The sequence below is a fragment of the Camelus bactrianus genome, chromosome 7, assembly GCF_048773025.1.
Source record: "Camelus bactrianus isolate YW-2024 breed Bactrian camel chromosome 7, ASM4877302v1, whole genome shotgun sequence".
NCBI classification, from domain to species: domain Eukaryota; kingdom Metazoa; phylum Chordata; class Mammalia; order Artiodactyla; family Camelidae; genus Camelus; species Camelus bactrianus.
In genome coordinates this window covers 63,548,383-63,573,667 of record NC_133545.1, presented here as the reverse complement: position 1 = coordinate 63,573,667, position 25,285 = coordinate 63,548,383, and the positions used below count along the sequence as shown (strand labels likewise).

The window sequence follows — 25,285 nt, the reverse complement described above, 5'->3', positions numbered from 1 at the left end:
GTGTTGGCAATAGCCAGATGAGAGCTTTCTGAAGTTATAAACTGAATGAATAAAATGGTGCTTGCTACTTTCCTAAATACGTTATTTTTTTGTTACGGTTGAGATGCTGGTCTGTGATCTGAGTAAACTCTGCTTTGCTGGAGGTGGTGCATTTCTTTCTCCTGCTTTGCATTTTCCCCTGTGAGAAGCATGTCTGAACTGGGGAGACCTGAATATACCTCTTTGTTGCGGAGCTTGTCAAGCACAGCCCTCTGTTCTCTTTCCCACCAGGAAGGTCAGGCCGCTGGGGGCCAGTCTGTTCTCTGAAACGAACCCTACTGTCTGTCCCTGGTGTCTGACAGATTGAAACAGTTGTCTGTGTTACTGCACTTTCAATGCTTCTTAAATGCCTCGTTTTCCGAGAAAAAGGTACTGTATGTAGGCTATGTTGAAAAGGTAAACTTTTTTGAAAAGGCTGGACTTTGGATGTTAATGTTTATCCAAAAGGAAAATTTAATTAACTTTCTAAGAACATGTTTATAGATCCAGGAAGTTAACTGCATGCACTGTGTAGGCCGGCATGCACGTGCGTGCGCGCACACACACGCTCTCACACCAAGATAAGCCTTCACTTGTGAGTTCTACTTCTAAAGACTTATATTGTGGGGTGTTTTTTTTTTTAATTGGAGTAATAAAATTATGAAGTATGGAACTGTTTCAGTAGTGGAATTGTAGAAGTAAGAGTCCTTTGTTCACTGAGATTTCAGTTTTCATGTATTTTGATTAGAGGTATGTATAAAGCCTGAAGAAATTTGTACTGTGCTGAGCCTCAATTCAATACTCTCCAGATAATTGAGCTAATTAAATCTTTACCAACATTAACACAACTCCAGCATTCCTTGGACAGTGGATAATTATTGCATGAACATGGCAAGCTGAAACTAAATAGATGAAAATAGAGTTCTGTGGAATGGGTATTGAGTTTATTTTTTATTCATCTTTTGATAAGGTTTAATTAAAACTGCCTCTCTCCATTGTGGTGAGAATGAATGTGCCTGTTTTCTTAGGGAAAAGCAAATTACTCACTTCAGCCATGGTTCAATAATCAAAGCCTTTGCAAAGTTTTGGGTCATAGTGTAGCTGTGGGGATGTAATTGCTGCAATTCTGTATGAAGGCTTTATCTTTTTTTATTACTTTCTCTTATTTATTTTTGTAGAAGGAAACTTATAAAAGCCCATTTTGTGATTTGGTGTGGAAGTACCTATGTTTGAAGCCCTGTTACAGGTTTGCCTTGGCTAGATTATTTTTTAAGGTGTATTTCTTGCAACCTCTTCCTAAAATGAAAAGTAAAAGGGGACACATATTTAAATAGATGGCGTTGGAGATTATCTTTTAAGTTAGTGAAGAAAGTTCAGTAGAGCCTTTAAATCCTGTGGCTGCCACTGGATTGACATAGTGAGCTGACAATCGTTAAGGGTGGAAAAGTAGTAGACATTGAAATTTTTTCCACAGATACATATATTTGCATCCTCTCTCACTTTATTTAAATTCACCAGAAATATTTTCTGTACTGTTCTTTTAAAGGGGTAGTTTTTTCCCCCTTATATTGGTGATAATTTGGTAGCATGAATAGATTTTATGTATATTAATGACAACTTATTTTCAAAATTTTTATCATGACTGTGCTGGATTTCTTTTCCTTTTCTTCTTCTTCTTTTTAATCAAATGGTAGATTACCAGGATACAGGATGTTTTGGGGACCAAGGACAAACATAAAACAGGGCCTTGGGCATAAACCAGAAGCAGAGACTCAAATACAGACAAACTCTTTCCTTCTCCATCTTTTAGTTGCCTTGAGTCTGACTTTCCCAGCTTCTCTGGTCCATGCAGTGGAAACCAAGTTGACTTGTCTCATGATTTGTCATCAGAAAAAAGACAAGGCATCGCTGTTGGTCAGCGTCCCCCATTCCCTGCAAAGGTAATCTGCCCTTCCCAGATCAAGTGAATCAGTCCGACACCCAGATTTTAGTGCCTCCATTTACCACTTCTTACTGGACTCTCTTCAGTTCCTTAGCGGGAGGAACCGCAGACGTGTGTAGAAATTTCTTCATCTTTAGACTCATTTTGAGGAGTAAGTCCTTGGATGCAGTGTTTTTCAACGCCTCGCATGGGTGGTGATACCAGTCTAGTGGACTGGAAATAGTGTTTCTTAAATGGGATAGACTAGGTGAGAAAGAGAAATATCGGAGATGATCAAATGCTCATGTGAACTAAGAATAAAGGTTATTTCCTGAAAGTTTTGTTTCAGTGACGCGTGTGTTTGTGTGCAAGTGCACTAACGCTGAGTCACTTAATAGAATGAGTTTTGACAGTGAGTTGTGCCCACAACAAGTTTGAAAGCCAGTGACTGCTTCTCAGACCCCCTTCAGGGTTTCTCTTGGGAGGCGGAGGGAGGGAGGGAAACACTGGGCAGGGCTCCAAGCGCATCACTCTCCATCAAAGTGGCTCCACTGTAATCTGCTTTATACTTTATGTTTCCACCTAAGATATCTTTTAAACAAAGGATGCAGTGGCCAGAAGTTTGAATAAATGATTTCCCAGGTCCCTTCTTGGGATTTTTAGAGCTAAGTACAGTAGCTGTCCGGACCAGATCAGGCATTATTTTGGTTTTCTGTACGAGGGAGGGCTTGGGAAATCATCCAGCCCTCAGCTGTTTGGGGGATTTTTTTTTTTTCTGTCTTTCTGAAATTGAAATGCAGTTTCCCTACTTAATCCCATAGAAAACTTTGAGACTTGGCATATAACCAGGACAATACTCAATCTGAATGGACTTTAAGCAGCCTTACAATCAAAAAGGGGGGAAGCAGCAAGCCCTTCTGCCTGTGCTTCTCCCTGTCCGGCTCTTTAGAGGGGATGAGAGGCAGACGTGAGCAGCGGTGACACGAGTGAGAGCCATGTGGCAGCCTCCTCACGTGGTCCCTGGAGAATTGAGCATCCTGGGGAGAGAGAGTCTCTTTAATAGAATTAAATAGTAAGAGAACAAGACTAAATAAGAAAACAAGCTGACTTTCTTAAAAATGTTTTATAGGACTTCCTTTGGGAAGTTGAAATGGGTTTAGCAGCTGCTTTTATTCCGCCTTTGACACTGTTGAGGGGACCTCTGTGACACAGACTTTCCTGAAAGGTGGGATCTAATGTTGAGCTCTGTTGTTTAGTGATGAGTTCTGTTTTGCCTGTTTGCACACATACACGAGTGTGACCTGATGTTGGTGAACATTTTATTAGCCATTCACTGCATTGCACACATCAGTCCTGTTAGCAGGGGATTCACTCAGTATAAGCAGCTGTCTTTAACTCAAGGAACCTGTGCAGGGTAGGGATGACGGTCTCTGGCTTGGACCAGCCGCTTGTGTCTTGAGACTGCACTGTGCTATCTGCCATTTCCTGGGCTAGGTCTTAACCTTTCTAAGCGTCAGTTTTTCCATCTGTAAATCAGAACTAAGAATAATGCCTATCTTAGCTTGTTGTGAAGATTAAATGGGTTGATAAATGTAAAGTATTTAGCACAGTGGCTTGCTTGGTTCATAACAAATGCTCAGTAAACTGTTACGAATCCCCAATTCCATATAGTTTATGATAAACGAAAGACACATTTACTTGAACTCTTTTATTATCATTATTTTTGTCTTTCCATTTCCTTTACCTAAAATGAGGAAAAACTAGAAATCCTTACAATGCAACACAGGTCTTGGTCCAAATCATACATAATCATGACAGAAGGAAGGGCAAATTGGGGCTTGGTTTGGCATGAGTTTTAAAGAGAATGAAGAAAAGGAATTGGTGGAAATTGAGAAGAGACATTCAAGAGATTTTTTTTTTTTTAAGTCAGCAAAAAAAGCACAAAAGTAGACCTGGACGTGTTGTAAAAAGCATAGAAGCAGCAGCAGTTTTTAAGGAAGATTAGTGAAGTTTCATGGCCCCAGTAGGCGTTGCTGAACACCATTCCAAAGAAATCATTAATGTGATGTAGTTACGTGGTTGGAGCGGGAGGACATAGACCAGAGAAGAATTAAAATTGCCTCCCACATAGTGAGACTAGCAAATAGGCCGGATGCGCCTTCACTGGTGGCCTGGGAGAACTCTGAAGGGGTAAGCAGTGGGTGAGGACAATTAGGCCAAGTCTGGGGATGCAAAGTAAAAATGCCCTTTCATTTGGGTTGGCGTATCAATAGAGAGTGAGGAATCCAAGGAAGAACTGAAGATTTGGGCACCTCCGGCCTGAGAGCACTCTGCGGAGATCAGTGTAAAGGTTCAAAGGCTGGATCACTGTTCCTGAGCTATTGTGGGTAAAGACCCGCACCCACAGCAGAGAGAGAAGGGTCAGAAGGAAGACACAGCAAGTTGGAGGTGTCCCCCCGGTACCGTCTTCATGATGCCGAGCCAGAGCTTTCCAGGCTGCAGCTGTGCGGTCTGTCTCTGACTTTCCAGAGCACTGGTGGAGGCTGTCACCGGGGAGCCTTCAACGGATACTACCCGTACACACTGTATTTGCCTCAAACAGTGGTTCTAAATTTTTAAGATAAGAGCCAGTGTTTAAAACTATGCATATCTTATATAAAAATCCCTATTTCTCTGAAAAAAAAAAAAAAAAAAGAGAGAGAGGAAGACTGAGCCATTCCAGGCATTCTCTAACCACAGTGATGGGCCAGAGTTGAGTAGCCACTGCCTTTTTGGAAAAGGCCATGCTGTGAAGTTTGCCACGGTCCCCACCACTCACTGACTGTCCTCCTGCCACTGAGGCTGAGAAGCAGCTGCCGCTCCCCTTTACCTTTTGTCTGTTGTTTATCTTCTGGTGGGGGGAAGAGAAAAGTGAGCTATTTCTTGTAACTGTGTCCCTGTCTTTAAATAACAAATATAAAAATAGCCCAAAGGAGCCTTTCCTTGGGAGAGGAATTGGCAAGAACGGATTTCTTTATGTAAATGACGTAGCCCACTTCACTCACTCGTTACTTCCTCGCCCTTATTAGGCCTTAGAATCTTTTCTAATTGTTCAGCAGTGAATCAGGTTTACTATGATACACGTTTCTGTTTGCATATAGTTGCTGGGGAACCAGGAGCAACCTGAAAGGGTATAACGAGTTTCCAGGGAAGGAAGATACTCAAGGAAACAAATGGCCTAGATGAGCAAGAGCCAGAAGGCAGCTGGCAAACATTTATTAAACGCCAACAAAGCCCATAGATGGATTTGTGAGAGGTATCAGGACGAGGTGGCACTCATCTGCTTCGGCTTCCCAAAGAAAAATACCATGACTGGGTGGTTTAAATAACCGGAATTTATTTCTTACTGTTCTGGAAGCTGGGAAATCCAAGATCGAGGAGCTGGCAGATGTGGCTCCGGGTGAGAGCTTCCCAGCCGACAGCCACTTTCTCAGTGTATTTTCATAAGGGAGAGAGGGGGGGGAGAGCTTTCGTCTCTCTCTCTCTTATGAGAACTCCAGTCTGATCATGGGGCCCCACCCTCATGAATTCATCCAAACCTAATTACCTCCCAAAGGCCCCAACTCCAAATACCATCACGCTGGGGGTGAGGGCTTCAGTGGATGACTTTTGATGGGACACAAACATTCAGTCCATACCAGTGGTCCCTACTGTCAAGCAGTATACAGTGCAGTAGGCCACATAAGATACAGATGATTAGTTCAAGGTAAGATGTGGAAAGTGCTATTGTACAAGTATAAATAAGATGCAATGAGAACAGCAGGGACAGACCTCACTGAGTCAGGGAGAAGACAGCCTCTGAGCTGAAGTCTGAAGACCAGGTGGGATATTTACAGTCAGGGATGGGCTTCCAGAGCCGGGAATCAAAAGGCACAGAAAGGTCGCAGAGTCCAGGGCATGTTTGAAGCCAGACAAGAAATGTAAGGGCCTCAACAGGACGGGAGGGTGTGGGAGCAGGCACACATGGTGCCTGGGAGAAGGCAGGAGAGAAGAACCTAACGAAGGGCCGTTCTCTGCAACGTCTGAACAAGCACAGGGTGCTCTCTTCCTGAACCTTTTCTCGTTGCCTTTTATTTCTAGAAAAGTCTGCTTTGCCATGAATCACCTTCATCCAATTTATAATAATCATCATGACAGCATCTCACTTACTGAGCACTTACTGTGTGCCAGGCGGCGTGTCCAGCGCTTCACACACGCTCGTATTCAGTGCTCACAGCAGACCTCGAAGCGTTCTCATCCCCATTCTGCCGACCACTGTCATCCCGTTGCATTGGCCTTACTCTGAATTCTGAGGAGCCTGCTTTATTTTAGATGTTTCAGTCACAGCCAGTCTTAGCCTATGCAATTATTTAGTTGCTAATGTCTAGAGAAACTTTGACTACCTCTGGAGATAAAATTAGAGCTGCGAGAACTACAGTGCCCCCAAAACCCCGTCCAAATTGAGTTAATTAATCCGTAACTCGAACACCCTGAAGGCCCTATTTAAATACAATTTCACTGTTCGTGAGAAGCTCCAGGAACCCTGATTAAAACTGAATGCAGTCAGAAATAAAAAGTGTAAAGCTGTCCTTAATCTAAAATTCTCGGCATGAAACTGCGGCATAAGTTTCATATTGTTTTAGTTGGCTCTTAAAATTCATATCACAGTTCTTAATAAAATGATAATGTTCTGTGTAAACTTGATGAACACACAACTGATCTGAAAATATCTGATTTCTACATAAGCACTTGTATTTTTTTAAAACATATACTTAAGAAACAATCATGATGGGCCATAGTCAAATAGTATTGTTGTTTTGTAAATAATTCTTTCAGAATGAAAAATGCTGTGGAATTCAACTGCAGTCTCTGACCAGTTTTCGTAGATTCAGGCAGCTTCCCCTTATTTATGTCAGCAGAAAGGAAAGCAATGCAGAGAATCCAGATCATTCAGTTTGAGGATGCATCGTTTGCACTGCAGCTGTACTGTCAGGGTGATTTTTGGCACAGTCTAATCATAAAAGCCGTTTGTCGACTTCAAATGATAACCATTTTGGAGCGGGAATTCCAGAATGTCTTGATAGCTGGAACAAGTCCACAGAAGGGATAATCCACGGGCAGATATTTGAGGGCTTTTAAAAACTGTATATGGAAAGCAAACAAAGTGAAGCATCAAAGATAAGAAAAAATGCATGGGAGAGATGATGGAAAGAAAGAAACATAAGCTCTTTCTAGCTTTTCATCTCTACTGTCAGACTTTTAGGTTATGTCCTTATAGTTACATAGGTATTGGGGACAGAGGGGCAGGAAAAGGAAAAAGAACAGGAAACCACCGCAGACACTCCTTCCTACGTGGAGGATGAACATTGAGACAGCTCCTCTCCTTTCCTTCACACCCTTTTTATTCTTAATTACCTAACTGCTGAATGTTGCCTAAGGAAAGCCACAGACATTTGCTGCTCAGATGCTAAGTACTCTTAAAAGCAAAAAGGAATGGTTCCTAAGAACACTGACTGAACGAGACAGGAGGGGTGACCTATTCAGTGTTTTAAGATTTCCTGTTGATGTTGATAACCAGTCACCAATATATATGGAGGCCTGCTCTGATTGAGCAGTCTCCCTGCGATCTATAGAGTGCCTTATTTCCTTAGACACACCTTTTTAGAGGGCTGAAATTTGAATTAATAAACCAGCCAGGGCTGCATGCCAACATGACTTGAAAGTTAACCGGAATGTATTGATCTGCGGCCTACAAGCTGTTCTATGCCACACTGCACATAAGAAAGTCAGTCTTTAAAGTCACCCCCAATTTTTTTTAATTACCTCAAAAAAGATCCTTTACACCTTTAGATAGTACTGTTATTTGGCTGGAATCTTCTCCCCTCTACCCCTCATCCCCAGATTGGGTCACGAGGGGCTCGTGCTGACAGCAGCGATAGCTAACGCGACGTTCATAATTCATGCTCCATTTTCTGCCTTAATGGACGGGAACGGAAGCAACGGCTTGCAAACCTGGCTCCTCTTCCACCGCTGTCTGTGAGGGGTGGAGGGGAGGGGACGCTCAAAGGTGGGGATGCGGACCTTTATTAACCTGTTAAGAATCTAGCCTCCCTGAGTGTCCCAAACATCTTAAGCTCACTTCAGTTTTTCACTGGATGCTTTCTCTTGAAGAGACACCTGTTGTGTGAATCTAAGCCCTTCCGATCAGATGTCCTAAAAGAGCCTTTTAAACTTCAAAGGGGTTTACCTGGCTTTACTGTTCAGACAGTGAGTCTAAGAGATACCCCCACTTGTGTCCTTTGTGATTTTTTTGTAAACTTTTCCAGTCTCCCCCTCTCAACTTCTGTTTTCCCAAGCTGAACACCCTAGCAGCTTCCACTTTCTGTCGTCTCCTGTCTGTCTCTATTTTTCTTTGATCTCTCTCTCTCTCTCTCTCTCTCTCTCTCTCTCTCTCTCTCTCACACACACACACACACACACACACACACACACAGAGATCTTCCCATGGTTTTAGGTATTTCATCACCTGAAAGAGGCAGGTGGATTCTACAGATGGGCTTTTTTTTTTTTTTTAAAGAATTCTAAGATAATTTTTAATATTAAAAAGAAAATCCAGCTAATGCTGGCTACAAGTTACTTTTAACAGTCCTCTGATGGAAAATGTTGGTTCTACTCATTATTTCCCATCTTTAATCAAGCCCTTTCTCCATAGGAAAACACTCTCCCCAATCTCATGTTAACTCCGTTTTTATAAACCATCTTTGATGTGGAACCTTGTCAAAGGGTTTTGAAAGTTTAAATAAATTATGTGCTCTGCTTATTTACCATCTCAAATAACTCAAAATGATTGGAGAGACATGCCTTTTCTCTATGTAAACCATGTTGCCTCTCCTCTAACAGATAATGTTTGCATATGTGATAAATATCTTACAGTTTATCATAGGGGTTACCAACTTGCCATGTATGAAGTGAGGCTATGAATCTCAAGATCCAAACCCAACTCCTTTTCCCCATAAAAATCTGGGTAAGTGCACAGATAATCCAGGAAAACAACTAACTCTAAAATTATTTCTCTCTTGGTAGGATAATACTTCATAGAATATGCTTCCAATCTACATTTCTAATTATGTTTAACCTTAAAATCACCACCAGGGAATCAGTCAAGAAGTAAAAAGAGGCCTAGGGTTAAAAGTTTATGTATCTTTGTCTTTTTCTATTTCTATCTGTCTGCACATATATATGTGTAGCCACACAGGCACATATATAACTACTGCCTATCTCCAGATTCTGAATAACCTGTGAATAATAAGATTAAGCTGTACAATACAAAATAACTCATTTTAAAAGAGAATTTGCAAATTCGATAATGATGTGCACATAATGACATTTTACTTATGCGGGAGTTCTGCATTTTCGGTCTCTTTAATAAGATATGATGGAACCTCTTTGATGGATATGAAGTTTTGAGGTCATAATTAGGTTTGGCACCTTAGGGTGGAGAGTGGATCACCTCCTGTAAGTGCAGTCCTGTTCCGGATATGTAGACTACAAAGTCAGGTAAGCCTTAGTGCCCATCCTGGGGGATACTGAAGTCTGATGGGGAAGACAGACAGTGGTCAGTGAGTCTGGCCAGAGGAATGAGGTCTGTGGTCAGGGACACCCAGGAGTCCCAGAGGACTGCTGAAGAGGGGTGTGTGAATGAGGCTGCTGGTGAGACTCCTTGCTTAGAAGTATTATTTTATGTTTTCCATTTCTTCTCTATCAGTACAAGTCTACAAACGCGAACTGAATTCTTGCTACTTGCCGGCATTGTGGGGGACAAATATAGCTGCTGTCTGTAGGAGCCTGGAGACTAAGAGCACAAGTTGTTGAAATTTTGTATCAAAATGTAACACACCAGATGTTGACATTTACAGTTAGGGGGGCTGTATTAATGGCCTAATGATTTTCAGGTGCTCTGGATGGACCTAGTGGTCCTGGTTTATTTTTAATAATAATATTCATTCAACCCTCTGATTTTTGCCATAAGACAATTTTGCACTCTTGAAAAAGAATCATTATGAGAATAGAAGTGAAGGAGCTATTAAAGGATGTGGAGCAAAACCAGGCCTGCAACTGGGGAAGTCGTACTAGATATGAGGTGTTATTTAGGTGGGGTGGAATGTGGAAAACAGCTTTATTTCAGAACATGCCTTCCCTCTTTCGAACATGCCCTTCGCATTAGGAGCTTCTTCAAGGAAAAAAAGCACCACGTGCAGCACACATTACAGCCTGTTTCTTCGTGTTCTTTCCTTCTTGACTTTCCTCCTCTTCACGCCAATCTTCCATGCATCCTTCATCCTCGGGCGCCTGCACACACAGGATTCAGAGTATGGAGGAGAGCTGCTGACTCACCGTGGGGTGTTCTGATCGTTCTTAGTGGTTCAAGCCCTCTTGGTTAGCATGTAGCTAATGCATGAAATGTTAATACTCCTTAAAAAGAACATATGTTGCAATCTCAGGGCCTTGTCACACACATTCTAATCTGTTAGCAATTTTAGACCTGACAAAAGCTTGTTCTTGGCTACATATCTGTCTCCATACTTCTCTCCTTTATGTATCCCGTGTAAGTTCAGAACACAATGATGATGTTAAATAGCATACGACTTGGTTTTGTTAGCTAGCTCTAAACTGTTTTAGGTGAATACACCAACTAACTTTACTATACGGAATTAAATATGCTGTCCCAGTGTGCTACGACTGCCCTGATACATTCATTTTATTCTACTCTATTTTCCCCCACTCTCGTATTGACCCAATGCATCTGGATCTGTAGTAGGGGGAAAAAAGGACTGACTCAGAGAGCAGGGAATTGCAGTGTAGTGATTTCACACTCGGTTGTTGGCTAACAAGGCACGTAGTTTTTAGGCAGTGAGGCCCGGTGGCGGGAGATGAGGAATTGTGTGGGGCCCAGCTGCCACGGTTGCAGAGCGGGCAGCTGAAAGGGCTTCAGGGTTCCAGGTGTGAGAGGCATTGTCTCTTCCCAGCAGGCAGTGGATAGATCTAGACAGAATCTGTCATGTTCAAGATGCTGGCTGGCCTGGCTAATTCATAAATCCAAAAAAGTCACAGCATCCTCTGATTGGGAGGAAGTGGAAGAGACATTTAGAGGAGTACTTCACCCTTCTAGCACCAGGGATGTAAGACGTCCTGACTGCTGCTTGTTTACAGGGGGACAGTTTGTGTTTTAAAGCATTTTCTAAAATGGAATTCCCTTTTCCAAGTCTCCTTTTAGATTAAAATATATTAGATCAGATAACTAATTACCTATTTGGGTGCAGTCTTGTCTGTCAATCCATTTACTTTGGCTGCTCTGTAGCAATGCAGACAACTGGTGATTTTTTTTTACATGTTGTTCTAAAAACTAGAAAGGCGTAAGGTACTGTGTGTGTGTGTGTGTGTGTGTACATGTGCACACGTGTATGGAGCTACTACTAAATTTATTACAACTTTCTAAATTTAAACATTTAAACTTAGTGTATAATACTTTTTGATAAGGCGAATGGCCTGGTGAATTTGACCTTTCCTTCATCTATGAAAAGTAGTTTGCTAAGGTGATAACATTTCTGAAAAACGCAAAGGAATGTTTATCCTATAAGAAAACTGTTTTCTTCAATAATTTTTTTTTTTAAGAAAATGTTTCCTAGCACGGTGAAGTTACTGTTGATATGCTAAGTCCAGGGAAACCCTTGGACCTCTGCTAGATGAATTCAGTCCTCTTCTATTTCTGTGTATACTTAAAGATAATACAGTTGTATCACTTTAAAAAATATTAGAGTTTAGATTTTAATTTAGATGTGTCTTTCAGGCCATTAATCCAAATTAGGTTTTACTGTAATAGATACAAGACTCATATTTCTTGATTTTTTTGCCTCATTAAAGCACAAAGTATTTTTAAGTTTTGTTTATATGGAGAACTCTCCACTAAAGAACACCAGTATCGTTAGGAACAGTTCCTATTTAATGCCTGCAGTGTCCCAAGGACTGTATATCCCATGAAGCAGAAACTGTTCTTAAGACTGGAGTTCCCTTGTGGAGACTACGCCGTTTGCTTCTGCTTTACTGCTTTACTGTTCACCACCACCCCTCAACCCGTCCGCTCGCTCACACCCCAGTGTTCAGGCTGTCTCATGATTTGGCACAGAGAACTCAAATTCCCACTTCCAAAGTGAGTCTGATTGGCTAAAGTATTTACAGGTCCAATGAGAGCATCCTCATCCCAGAGTCCGTTCGTTGCAGATCATATCTTTGATACAGAATGTCCCTACTCACAGTGGCCCCTTGTTATTCCCATCCAGATAACTTTGCATCTCATCCTGCTCTCATTCATGCTCTCATTCACCTGTTAAAAGCCTGAGGGAATGTGGTTAACCTATAAATTAGGGGACTGGACCTGAGTTTCCCTACCTGTAATGTTATGATGGGGTTTCATGTAAAACTATACCTTTTTATTTCTTGATTTTTATTTCTCTGGTTGATTTGTTAGGAGTTCTATTTTAAATAATGTTTGCCATGCTTTTGCAACAGTCTAAATAAAACCAGTTTGGAATGGCTTCCCTCTTGGAGTTCCCCACTGGCTTCCAAGGGGGCACTTTTGTTCTTTAGTCCATAGATGAAGAAGAGGAAAAATGCTTCACTTTTCTCTTTGCATGTTCTCCCTTTGATCCAGGTTCATTCCTAGCTGGATGATGGAATCCACTAGTAGCTAAATATCTCCGTTTCATGGTTGCTAAGATGGAAAGAGGAGTCTCAGTTTTGCCCACTTATGATGTAATGTTATGACCCATACAGCTCAAAGAGAGAAGTGAAGTAGACTAAAGAAATGGAAATTAGGGCCAACATGAGATGGAAAAATCCTTGCAGTATGCAGACTCCGCTAGAGTTATACCCATGCATTATAAAAACCAAGCCTGTGTGTTTGGGATTATGGTATTCTTAAATGCAGCCAGTGGCTTGATTGGCTATATTAACCAGTCAGATTTTCCTCATGTGGTTACAACCTCTCCAAAGCACCACAGGAAAATTATAGGTCCCCTTGTGGATCACTTAATTCATACAGTGTTGTCTTCTGAATCGTGGTATGATCTTTTGGTTTCTACAGATACGTAGCAACTTAAGAGTAATTTAGAGTATGGTGGGGGAAAAGTAGCAATTAGAGTTACTATTTGGGAATTTTCACAACCAGTAAAAATTCTTTTTTTTCTCCTCTCCCCTCTCACCCATTTCATAACTACGTCTCTAGGTAGGAACAGTCTTATAAGAAGTTAGTATAATGGGTAAGAGTTGTATTTTCATGTTAACTTTTATGCAGCTTAGATATATGGCAAAGCCAGGTGGGCATAGGACATATTTTAGCGTTAGCAGTTTCACTCATGGAGATTTGGATCCTTTCTAGTGTTTGATGTTGTATTTCAGTCATAAGCGATGTTAGAGTTGCTTCCGGGGTGTTCCTCAACCAACCTATATTTACTTTAGATACAGATTTACCCATTTTCTCTAATCTGTAATTCATTCAACAAATATTTATTGAGTAACTACTGCATGCTATGTTCTAGGGCTATAAAGCTTAATTAGATGTTATTACTGAACTCAAAGAACTGACATTTGAGCAAGAAAAAAATACAAGTAAATGTATCAGTTGAATTTATGTGGGAAGTACTGCACAGCCCAAGTGTGAAAAATGTGATGTCGGAGACAGAGAATAGCAACCAAGCCCAGCACGTAAATAGTAAAACTGCAGCGCAGACGTGTGGGTGATACAATGAATACCACTGGCCTGGCTTGTGTATGGTAATGACGATTTTTTATAGTAACTGGCCCACATGTTGAGTACCATTTTCCACACATGGTAAAACTAGAAAGAAGTACCAAATGTTTGTAAATAAATTCCAGTTATTCTCTAAGAATCCAGTGGAGCAGTGGACGCGTCTGTATCGGTGAGGTGTGAGTGGCGGAGTGGGGCTCCGGCTGGGCCCTGACCCCCCGGGGAGCCGGCGTTGATGTGCAGAAGTGTCACGGAGATGTTGGTCTGGCTGTGGCCTAACACTCTCTGGGAAGGACTCGGGGCTGGGACTGAAGAACCAACAAGAAGCCTTTAAACAAAGGAGTTTCAGTTGTAGGTAGTGAAACTTTTAACCTAACGTAACAGATAACAAGTATTTATTGCCATGTCCTTGAGCAGGGAAGTGATACTATGGAAGGAATTGGATTTGAATATTATTTTTAAAATGACATTTATCATAAGAGGGGGTTCTGATTAGAAGGTATCATGTATTCATCGTAAAATTTTGGAAAAGCATGAAAATAAATCCCTTAGGGCCTCAATACTTAAGAAACACTTTTGGTTACCATTTTGGTGTATTTTGAATTGTTTTGGTTTGGGTTGTGGTTCCCCCCCCCCCCTTTTTTTTAACAATATTGGATTCATACTCTTTATGGCTCTGTGTAACTTTAATAATCTGCTTTTTCTTCCCCTCTTAGTAAATCTTGAACATTTTCCCATGTCATCAAATACTCTTCTGCAGACTCATTGTTAATGGTGTATATTCCCTCATATGGTTGTGCCACAGTTCTGTTTAGTCAACCATTAAACATTAAAGTTGTTTCCAGTTTTGAACTATTATAAATCTTGTTGCAGTGAAGGTCCCTGTATATAAATCTTCCCATCCATTGCTAATTATTTCCTTAGGATAAATTTCCAGAAATTTTAACTCAAATTTTGAGCCAAGAGGTATGGGTAATTGAGGCTGCTAGTATATATTGCCACATTTAAAACAATATTTTAGAAAAATTGAGTGGCTGTATTTATTTAGAAAAAGTGTGCAGCATGGCTTGGATGAGAGATTCTGTGAGAAGCAATTTAATCTAGCACTGAAGAACTCTAGGATCAGACAGCTCTGGTTCACATCCTCTTTGCTTTCTGAGTTGGATAAATTCTTCTCTGTGCCTTGATTTCTTCCTGTATAATGAGATAATTCATGTAAAGCAATTAAAGCAGTGCTTGGCACATAATAGCTGACATTTCTGAGTTGTTAGTATTATGATGGTGCAGTGATTTAGATTTGAAGTGATGAGAGCCTCGATTCAATTGAGAGGAAAAATACAGAGAGAGACAAATTAGTAGGACTCAGTGACTGACTGGCCAAAAGAGAGAGAGAAAGAGTTTTTTAAAATGGGTCGAAGTTTTCAAGACTGGAGGAGTGGACTCAGTGGTGGAGATGGCTCCGACCTTACTTACTGAAGTTGCCACAGTGGGTGAGGGACACTGACGGGTGCCTGTCAGTTACAGGTGGAGACGTGTTGGTTTGGGAATGGTCAGAAGTGGCCTGTCGGGATGAGTGAATGGACTCCCAGGAGAGAGGAAGGCTTAGGAGCTTAGAGAGCTGGACTGCTAGAGGTGAGTGATGAGGAGGAGTGGCTAGATGAAAGATGGACCCGACCAGCCAAGGAGACTAAAAGATGCCACTGCAGGGGTGGACAGAGAGTCAAATTTGGGGTACCAGGGAATGGTAAATGTCCCAAAGGAGAGAGGACTCAGCAGTGTGGCAAAGTGGCAGAGAGTTCAGAGACTGACCAGAAATAAAACCGTTACTAATTCTAGTTAATAAATTGAAGGTAAGAGAGTTTGACTTTGCCTATTCTGTGGTGGTCTTTTTGTTGGGTTTTCTTCTAGCTTCTTAAAACTGTGGGTTTTAGTCACTCCGTTTTCTTGGTCATTTTCAAACACTGCTCAGAATACCTTTTCACCATGTAAGTTATGTTTTATGAAAACTTGCAAAGCAGTCAGTCTTCCAGCTTGCCCTCTAACATCTCTTTGTTTTTGATTCATATCATCTTCAGCACAGTTGCCTAAGCATTTGGTTCATGTAACCATTAAAAACGAATGAACAAAACTGCTGTAAAATAAACAAGACTGCAGTATTTTATGCAGTAATCACTTGCCAAGTCTCCCCTTTGAAACTGAAGCCATTTTTGTGTCATTGAAGTAGAGTAGAATGATCTATAAACAAGATTTCTGTTGGGTTTATGTATTAAAACAGATGAAATCATTTTAAGTAAAATGTTAAAAGCATTTACTTCCTAGTTCAGACCAAGCCTGATCCAAAAAATATACATCATTCATCCAAATTTTTAAAAAATGAAACAAAACTGAGTTTTGATTCCCAATCCATTTGCTCTGTAAACCTGGAAAGACTTTTTCAGATATAAAAACTCAGCCACTAATGTAAATCATGTCTCATTTCCTTCCACTTTGTGCAAGTTGTTTTCCCATGACCATTTCACTCTTCTTGTATTTTAAGGCTTGGCTTATTGGCACTCACTCACCACCTTCTGACTTGTGTGTTACCAGTACTGGCCACCAGACCTCTCACTTCTAGTTACCTGCCTCGTAACCAGACGCTTGATTGGTGTTTCCCATCAACATTAAAGTACGCTTTGTTTCGTTTGGGTTTCGAACTAATTAGAAGTAGAATTTTCCTTTATTCCTGGTCTACCTGACTTTGCATTAAATCATTGAGTTCGATTTGTCCTCAAAACATGTTTGGGTATTTTTTAAATCTCTTTGTTAGATTCAGCTGAAATTGTTTTTTCTCCTGTTTTCTATTATTTCATGGGTGCCCAGTACAGCACCGAGCCCAGATGGATTCTTTATAACGGCTGTTTGACCACGATTTGAAGGAGGGAGTGAGGAGATCCTTTTTTTTCCCTCCTGCCTACAGCTGCTCTCAATATGGCTCATCATGACTGAAAGGAAATGAATAAAGATGAGTTATCTGAACCGAAAATCAGCCACAGAGCAGAAGCAGTTCATACTCCCCAACCCGTCCTCGAATCCAGTAGGGGAAAGGAAATCATTGCCATCGTTTATTTATTCGTATATTTTTAATGGTGGCAGGATTATTTTTTAAATCTTGTACCTTTGAATAGTGGCCATTTGGCGCATTTGTGAAAGGCCATATGGTTTCAAATGAGATTCCCATCACATTCTGTGCATTTGAAACCATTTACGCTGAGCCTCTTGGCACACCCGGCACTTGGAGCGCGAGCAGACGCATGAAAGAGCTGTAGACAAAACTGGAGAACATGCAGATAGCATTTAAGGAAATGTTAGCGGTCTGACTTGCCATTTTTGGATCGTCCTTCATTTGGATGATACAACCTGTATTTTAAGCAACTGTCATTTTCATATTTGGGGCATTACATGTCTCCAGCGATTAATATCTACCCTCGTGACTTAGGTATCAGCAAGAGCTCGAAGACATTTCAAACAGGGAAACACGTGGAAAAAGACTTTTGAATTTGAGTCCAGATTAGGGTGGAAGACTAGGTTCATCAGAGAAGTTGCATCACACGCTTCGTGTTTTCTCTGTAAGAAAAGCAGTTTCTAACTAAAATGGCCTCAATGTTCCCTGAGATTTTGGGATATGAGCACCTAAACTTTTGCCACAATCAGCTTTTATTCATGACAAGCCAGAGGCTCCCTGTCAGAAGCCACATGGTGCATCTAGTTGTATTTCAGGTTCATACAGACCCAGGTTCAAATTCCAGTAACATCATTTCTTGCTTTGTGTCCATAGACAAGTCCCTAAATCTCTCAGAGGCTTGTTTTCTCCATTTCCAAGTATGGACGGTAACACTGATCCTATAAAGCCGTTGGAGAATTGAGAGAGGAGAGTGTTCAGTGCCCCCTATTACCTGAGAGGCAATAGGGCACTATGGCATGGCCATTAGGGACTCTGGTTTCGGAGTCCACTGTCCGGGCTCTGACACTTCCTAACTCTGTGGCCTTAGAAGCATAGCCTGTAATCTCGCTCATATCTCATAGCGCTGTGGTGCGAAGTGATGGACATGGTCCCTGCGAGGCGCTTAGACTTGTTTCTGCTCAGTATTTGGAAGGTACTCAATATTTTCATATGCTGACCTTGCAGAATGGTCAGGCAGATGGGCATTAATGCCTGTGATTCCTGGCACGTCACGAATGAACAATAACTAGAGGCTGCTGTCCCGTCATCCAGAAGTAATCCAGTGGGAGCCCACCTGATTAGACACACCTGGCTCTTCACTCTGACGTTCATCATGGCCACACAAGCGCCTGGTCTGGCACTTAACATCTGTGATGCTACAATCCTCCCAAGCCATGATGAGTTCCACAGCTCCCAAGAAACTTTCTCTCACAACAGCCATGTGCCAGACACAGAAGTCTTGGCCATCCAGTTATGCTCTGACACTTCCAGAGTTGTTCCACTGGGGAAGTGGAATTGGTCACGACTTACATATTAATGAAATATGAAACATTCTCTAATCCCTGAGTAGTTTTTTTGTCTGCAAAGTAATGTGTCTGTCCCATGATAAATTACATTATATTGAAAATGCTTTGGAAAAGGAGGACTGTGAAAGGCCATTCCAGGGCAGGTGTATGAGTGAATGATCCTTCTGACCTGACAGAGGTAAAGAACTGATGGCCACAGGGTAGACATCTTTCTTCAGCTCTGAGATAGTCAGGTCATTGCAGGGGAGGTGAGAGGGAGGGAGCATTCATGTCCTGACTATTTGACACAACTCAGAAAAATTATGCTTTTAAAACTTCAGGGCTGCGAAAGAGAATTGACATTATGTTACATTTTCAATATGCCTTTCCCAAAGAGGAGAAAAACTTTTAATATCTGTAAACACTTTCTTTAATAACCAACAAATGTGATGTGCTGCTGATAGAGAAAGCAAAAAACCAAAAAACTCCTGCCTATTTCAATTTTGCAGTTCACACTAATAGAACAATACAGAGTTAATATTGTAGTAACTCGGCTCTAGAAGTGCCCTTCTAATGAAAAACAGTGCTGTTTGGGCAAATATTTTCTGGCATCTTTATATTTCCTTTAACTGGAAACAGGGAAAATGCTGGCTTGGTGTCATAACTATGGGAGACTGTGTTTTCTAACTGAAAACAAATTGTGGAGACAGTTTTCCTAAGAAAAAAAAATGAAGGTGGTTAGAAGGTATGGAATGGGGTCTTTCTGGTGCTCAAATCCATAGATTGGTTGATTGAAGGACTTCACGTGGTAACACTCTTGTCTGCTGTTATTGTCTAAGAGACGGTCACTTACCCTCCTTTCTGCCTATTACCTCAGTGGCGAACAAGAGAACATACTGCAGAGATGAGTAACTTAGCATCATGAGGATCATGAAACCTGGAAATTTAGAAATGATACCTGAACTCTTAAGTGGATCTAATTGCCCATTACCCATAGGCCAGTTATCCACATCCCAAATCATCTGCAGCACTGTATCAGGCTTGCTGTTGTGGACAAATGTGAGTCGAGGCTGTGCTGGGAGCAAGGAGAATGAAACTGGGCCATGGGTGGAAGACCGTGGTAGTCTCAAGAAGAGAGAGAAGGAAACAAAACTGGACATAAGTCTGAGTTGTGCATCACAACCAGGAGTACCATGAAGAAAAGGAAGAATCCAGAGACAGGCCGTGGGACCAGTGCTGGGGTTACCAGCCTAGCACAGCTTGTCATGGGGTCTGGAACATGCCCGTGGTGGAGGTTAGGAGCCCTAGAGGCAGAGCAGTAGTTCTGATGGTTTTCCGCTGGTTTCCAGTTTTTTGGCTATATACTGTTTTTTTAATGTGTGAGTTGTAATGGGAAACATTTTTACAATATTTAAGAGCCAGGATCAGTATTAATCTCAAGAAGGACACTACTTTTGTCTGAGGAAATACTGATTAGAAGATTATATTGAGAAATGAGATCCACTTAGGTTGAGAAGATGAGATGGTTCTAAGATTTCCTCTAGAAAATGTGAATTACTTTATCCAGGACAGAGAGGATGAAAAGGGAGAAGGGCAGAAGGTAACAGGGAGAAAGGAGCCATCTGGGTGGTATAACACCATGTGGCTCTTAGCTCCACCTTCTCCAGATCTTCAGCAAACCCACTAAGGGTGTAGGTGTCACCGCCGTCCCTGGAATTTGCAGAAATCTTAGGATTGTGGACTCCTGTGGGCTGAGAAATTGGCAGGATCCCTGCCTGTTCCACCCAGACTTAAAGGGTAGAAAAGTCTCTAGCCACCACCTGGGTAATATACATAGAGAGGTTGTGCTGTGACAGGGAGGGGAAGTAAGTTCAAATAAGCAACTTGTGACCTAGAAATAAATACTTGTACGGAAATGTTTAGTTCAACAGATGATGGAAACCTATAGCCAGCACTTAGTTTCTCATTGTCAGTTGATTTTATTTGTCCAGGTTTATAGGTAATCAGATCTTCACTATATACTGTATATATTGTAAAGATATTTTTGTCTATTTCAAATTTCTTTTACTATATTACATACTTGCCATTTCCTTTTTTTCATCTCCTTTGTTACAATGTATTTATCAACTGCATTTATGTGCATAGATGCTCTGGGTTTTACAGAGTAGGAAGTGTCACTACACAATAATGCAATTGCTCTTATAGGCCATACATAATATGTCCACACATCTTTATTTCATAACCCTGTCATAAGCATGATATATTTATGCCACAGTTCATTTGTCATGTGATTGAGGGCAGCTTCCAAATGTATATACAATACAAAAGATCAAATTGCTGACTGTCTCCAGAGTCTCCATGTCCAGGAGGCCCCAGTCTGGCAGGGGAGGGAGACATGGAGACCCACATAAACCAGGGAAGGGCACGTCTAAGAGAAGCAACCTGAAGGCATAGGGACGATCAGTGTCAGTGTCGATATCTGAACAGGGAAACGCTGCTTCTGGCTTGGAAGACTCATACTGGAGGTGGGATTTGATCTGGGTCTGGACGAGTCAGCAGGATTATGGATACTGTGGGTTACAAGTGGGTGGGTGGACACAGAGGATTTGAACAGGAGCTGCCGGGCACAGGGTCAGTGATGGGACAGCCAAGGCGTACTGTGAAGGCAGCACAGGCAGGTGGCTAGAGGGTGGGTTTCTTAGAGTGGAAGGTAAGGTGGGAAAACTGAATTCATTTCTTTTAGAAATCAGGACATTCACTGTACAAGTTACAGTTTGCTGAGAAAAACTTGACCTGTGAGGTTCCTGAAATGCAAGGTTTATTGCTGAAAGCAGTGCATTTTTCTGCAATACCAGAACAGAATAACTTTATATTTTGATGCAAGGTAACAACAGCAGGGCTATTTCTGTGATAGGCTAATCCCAAAGCAGCTATGGGGTAAAGGTACCAGAACCCTGCTTTTATAATGGAGTCAGTCAGCCTCTTCCTTATATTAATTATACCATTGTTAATAAATTCTTACCTTTACTGTTTGAAAACAGTTTGAGACGGACAATTTCTATTTAATGAATAAAACCCAGTGAGCCTAAAACAGCTTTTTAAATCTAAGATATGATTACAAAATAAATAAACTGAATATTAAAACAACAAAGCTGTAGATACTGTTAAATTCTCCTCGGCATTCAGCACTTGGCTAGAACATAATAAATAATATATTAGTCTTAGTTTTTCCCTCAATTTGTGAGTCAATAATTTCTATTAACAGTTCATAAAATGGCATGTCAACATGAAATGGAAGTACATTTTTTATAGAACACTGAAGTAATAAAACCTCCACGGAAGTCAAGAAAGCAAATTAGCTATTCTGCCTTCTCCAACCTTGATACTGAAGAAAGATTAACTCTTCTCTTGGTATCACAAATGTTTGTTATTTTTTTAAAAACTTGTGAAAGACAGGCACATAAAAGAGAACAGGCATGGTCTTCTTTGGCAGGTGAGTGGCAGTAGCCTGAACAGACTTGTTAGACAACCCTCAGTGGAGGGCTTTATAACACGTGGAAACATTAGATTATATATATTCTGACAAAATGGTCTTTCTTTCAGAAAAGCATCTTCTTAAAGCAATCCAACAAAAACATCCAAGTGTTAAGTTTCCAGAAACCTCTGTTGAAATTCCACAGTCCCGAGTGGACTTCATTCGTTCAGTCACTCAATACATGTTTATTTATTGCCTCTTGTAGGTACAGGAAATTGCACTGGGGGCAGTGGTCTCTTTAAGCACTGATTTCTCTAAAAATAAGTATTTGTATTAATGAGTACTTTTTCATTTTTTATAAACTATTTCTTATCGATGTATTTCTAGTAATCATTTGAGCTTTGTGTTAAAGGGACATGATTTTTTGGTGGTCGTTTCAGTGATACTTTGGCATTCCTTTCAGTCCCGGAAAAGACTCATGAAACAGGTAGAAAGACTTTCAGAGAGGGATGGGGGAGGTAGGAGGCAGAAGGCTGGGGACTCAGAGCTTGAGAGTGGCCCAGTAAAGGTACCCATTGAGGAACACAGGGGAGAAATAAATTGCTGTGAACTGGGCAGGGAGGGCAGAGGGCAAGGGCATCAGGGACCAAAGGCACCTACAGGCATAAGGTAGCAACAGAGAGCAAAAGCTCCAGGGTCAGAGGGTCAAATCCCAGCCTTACCACATATTGACTCTGTAACCTGGAGAAGTTACTCACCCTGTCCACACCTCTGGTTCCTCGCATATAAAATAGAGAAAATAATTGTATCTACTTCATAGAGTTTGGGAGGATTAAATGGAGTTAACAAATATAAAGTTCTTAGAACAGCGTCAGGCACATAGTAAGTGTTTGATTCCTTTTCGAGGTGTGCATTTAGTATACTTACACCATTGTTCAGTTATCACCTCTATCTTGAAAGCAGCAAACTTATCTGTATGTTCCTAGAGGTAGCGCCTGTGTGATTCGTTCACACTGCTCCCAGGTGATGACAGGCATTCCCCGCTGACCAACAAGGTGTTTAGTCATGTTTTATTAAATGTGTTGTACAGGCTCGTAGCAGGTGAAGGCAGCAAAGAAGATCTTGCTGAAATGTAATTATATTGTCTCCTGAAATTGCTCTTCATGTCCTCTGGGTGTCTTGCTGGTCCAGGCAGTCTGGAATGAATTGGTGCAAGGAGGCTTTGAGAGGCTGCTGGTGGTTGTGCGACGTCAGCATTCCTGATAGTAGGTTAAGGGTTTTAAATTGAGGAGTTCGGGCCCAAGGAAAAAATAACACTGCAGTTATTCTGAATTATTGAGGAATTAAATGGCCCTACTATAAGAAAAATGTTAAATCAGTGGAGTTTGCAACTGTAGGTTCACACACTAGTTGTTACTGTAACCATTTTTGGATAGAAAGAGATGTGTAGGGAGTAGATTAAGGCTTTGGGGTCCAAAAGCCTGGGCTTTGAGTCTTGCATATAACACTTAACTAGTTGTGTGATGATATTGTATTTACATTGTCTGTCTTTGTCTCCTGGTTTGGGAAATGGCAATATTAAAAGCATCCACCTCGTCAGGAAGCTGTAAGGATAGTTTCTAGAAGTGGCAGGTAACCTACCACATTATCTGCATAGCAGAACACTGGAAACTCACTGAATGTCCAATAATAGGTGAGTGGTTGAATCAATTATGGAATAGCCATATGATGTTCATTAGTTTAACAAGCCATTCCTTAACTGATGTAAAAGTAATTACAGCCAGCTGAGGTCCAAAACTATAAGGAAGTCTTAACTTTGTGGAGTGGAAATAATAATTATAATAACTAATATTTCTGTAGTGCTCATATGCCAAGTCTTGTACTTGTAGCTACTCACTAAATCCTCAGAACAGCCATAATAAGGAGCTACTATTATTATCTATACCCATTTTGCATATGAGGCTACTGAGACACAGTCATATTAAGCAGCATACCCGGCTAGTAAGCGGGCAGGCCAGAGCTAGGATAAAGGAACTGTGGAATCTGTGTGCATCCAGGAAGTAGAGTGGATTAAAGATGGCTCCTCCAGGTCTCACCTAACTCTGTGATTTCCTAGACGAATGTAGGGAGACTTGGCTATGTTGCAGATGAGTAAAACACACCATTATTGCTATGTTGGCATAGCAGCATAAGCAGCGAGCCCAAAATACAGGTGGAAACTGCCAGGCTCAGAGTAGAAAGCCCTTCAAGTATCAAGACTCATGGCTGATGATTCTGCAAGTTTAATACCCAACTGCAGACCATTTTCTGCCTGCCTGCTCTCCACTGCCTGCCTTTATTGAACACAAACTGTGACGTTCTGAAGGAATCCAAGATAAATTTGTAAAACATCATGTCAGGCCCTTTCTAGTCCCAGTGTCCCCTGGTGATTCAAGGTTGGGGTCTAAAAAATAGAACAGAACAGAGAAGAGGAAGCAAACAACCAACCTGCCACAGATACATGGAGAGGGAAGGAGAGATTTTTTGTTTAAAAGACAGAAAGCTGAGAAACAGTTATTTGATCCCTGCTGCTTGAGGGACAGTAGGGAAAGAAAGGTATTTTTGTGATCACTCTTCAGCGTTCCCTGTGTGGTTTGGTTCATACAATCACAACAAAAACCCAAGCTCTAATAACACATTGCCACCGACCACAGATACACTGCAAGCATTATGCACAGTAGTAACTAACATTCAGCTTCCTTTTGATTACTTCCAGGCCTGTGACATTGAGATTGCTGCACACTTCTTCCAACCTCAGAAAACTCAGAGTCAACAGCACACATCTCATAATCACGTGCTGACATAGAAACTGCAAGGAATCAGTGTCATTTATCTGTATTCACTTATATTTAGGGTGACAGGGTGAATAAGCACCATATTAGGAGTCCAGAGACATGGGTTTTGTATGAAGTTGAACCATGTCACTGACTAGCTGTGACTTTGAGCATGTCAATTAACCTCTAAGAGGCCTCTGGTTTCCTTTCTGTAAAATAAGGATAGAATTTTGGGTCCCAGAAGCCCTTTAACTGGATATCCTGTGCTGAGGCATCAATGAGTTCTGGGTAATAGTTTCAAACAAAAATGATGTTCATCAGATTCCACTGAATAAAATCAGAGCAGGAAGGTCAAGAAAGTGGCCACTGCAGATGCGTGTAATCCTCACCCATCAACTGGGGGTGGCTCTGATAGTTCTCCAAGTGGTCCACACATCCCCTTTGCTGAAAGGACAAGTGAGAATGTTAATGTGCATCTGAACATTTTAAATGCCAAATGCCTCTACGTTGTTTTTATCCTTAAAATTCTCTCTACAGTATCATCATTATCAAAGTTAGTCAATCACAGCATTATTGGGAAATGTAAACATGAATGTTTTTTTATCTCACCTAAGTCTTTACTGCATTAAATTTTATTCTACTGCAGCATGCTGGAAAATTTGTGGTTTGTAGGTTTGGTCCACAAGTGCATACTTTTTAAGCAAACTAACGTGCTGTGAAAGGGCAGTTTTCAGTGTTTCCCTCTACTTGTA

General features: G+C 41.2%; 2 protein-coding genes across 16 annotated transcripts in view; one reads left to right on the top strand and one right to left on the bottom strand.

Moving 5' to 3' along the window:
- MTERF1 (mitochondrial transcription termination factor 1) overlaps positions 1-25,285 on the bottom strand; it is a 495,795-nt gene that overhangs the window by 22,164 nt on the left and 448,346 nt on the right. For 6 of the 11 annotated variants that reach the window (XR_012508235.1, XR_012508230.1, XR_012508233.1 and 3 more), the window contains one exon: positions 5,299-24,977. The exons of 1 other annotated variant lie outside the window; for it this stretch is intronic. The gene's annotated coding sequence lies outside the window, so the exon portion shown is untranslated. Of the gene's footprint in view, positions 1-5,298; positions 24,978-25,285 lie in introns of those variants that run through there. 4 more of the 11 variants (XR_012508231.1, XR_012508237.1, XR_012508234.1 and 1 more) reach the window with 2 other exon arrangements.
- CDK14 (cyclin dependent kinase 14) overlaps positions 1-25,285 on the top strand; it is a 610,838-nt gene that overhangs the window by 553,709 nt on the left and 31,844 nt on the right. The window lies entirely within an intron of this gene.